Source organism: Lepidochelys kempii, chromosome 4 (genome assembly GCF_965140265.1).
Source record: "Lepidochelys kempii isolate rLepKem1 chromosome 4, rLepKem1.hap2, whole genome shotgun sequence".
Lineage (NCBI taxonomy): Eukaryota > Metazoa > Chordata > Testudines > Cheloniidae > Lepidochelys > Lepidochelys kempii.
This window is the reverse complement of record NC_133259.1, coordinates 140597833-140599313: the sequence shown is the minus strand read 5'-3', so window position 1 is coordinate 140599313 and position 1481 is coordinate 140597833.

Here is a 1481-nt window from a genome sequence, read left to right as displayed (position 1 = left end):
CAAGAAGGGGAAGGCGCTGGGGGGCGGGGCCCCAACCCAGGCAGCGAGAGCAGGGGGAGGGGCCAGAGGGGCGTGGCTAGGGGCGGGAGGCGATTGGGGTCAGGGCAGAGGGCAGGGGGCAGGGGCCAGGGGAGGGAGGGGATTGGGGTTCAGCCAGGGGAGGGAGGGGATTGGGGTCGGGGCTGGGGCAGGGGCCAGGGGAGGGAGGGGATTGGGGTCGGGCCAGGGGAGGGAGAGGATTGGGGTCGGGGCTGGGGCAGGGGCCAGGGGAGGGAGAGGATTGGGGTTCAGCCAGGGGAGGGAGGGGATTGGGGTCGGGGCTGGGGCAGGGGCCAGGGGAGGGAGGGGATTGGGGTCGGGCCAGGGGAGGGAGGGGATTGGGGTCAGGGTCCTAGTAGGGGCTAGGCTGCGTGCAGTGAGGAGGCAGCAGAGTTTGCCAAGCCTGGCACCTATGGGTGCTGTCCGGGCTGGCAGCGTGGCCAGCAGGAGGAAGGGTGGCAAGGCGGTGCTGCCCCCAGGGAAGCAGGTTTGGGCTCCCACTGGTGCTTCTGCTATTTGATTAGAGCCGAGGTTGGTCGTTGGACGTCATGGAGCTCCCCCAGGCTGCAGCTGAGCCCCCACCGGAAAGTGGGTGCTGCTAGCGAGTGCACCGGGGGTCCAATAAAGTTGGAAGAAAAGTTCAAAATATAACGTAGGGCGATAGAGAAAACAGACACAGATCATTCAAGAACATGAAACTGCCCACAGTGCCCGGAGGGCTCGGCTGGCCGTCAGCACGGCCGGGTGGGGTCTGCAAAGCCCTACACTGTCTACACGACCACTTAGATGGGGATAACTTATGCTGCTCAGAGGTGTGGAAAAAACCACCCTCCTGAGCAAGGTAAGTGACAGGCACAAGTGGCAGTGTGGACAGCTGCTCCCACCAACAAAGCCACCGCCGCTCATTGAGGGTGGGGTAATTATGTCGATGGGGGAGCTCTCCCCCGCCGGCATAGAGAGGCCAGACGAGAGAATTTACAGCAGCGCTGGTGCGTCGGCCCCTGGGAGCTCACGCGGGAGACATGGCCTTGGTGGTAGACCAGCGCAAGATAAGCAGCCATGCCAGAGGTGTGCAGGGTCAAAAGTCTTACTAATATCAGGTCTACTGCTTCCCCCTGCATTAGGCCAGTACCCTGTCAAAGAAGGAAATTAGGTTGGTTTGGCACAGTTTATTCTTGACAAATGCACGTTGGCTGCTACTTATTATCCTTCAGCTGCTTATAAATTGGTTGGTTAATAATTTGTTCCAGTATCTTTCCAGGTATCAAAGTTGGGCTGCCTGGTCTGTAATTTCCTGGGTCCTCTTTGTTCCCCGTTGTAGACCGGTTCTTTTCCGCTACCCAGAATGCCTGCGTTCACAGACAGACTCTTGAGCTGAAGAAGGATGTTATTTGCTGATTCAGTGAGTGATCAGTCTGCCAAAATGGGGCCCAGCATAGGGC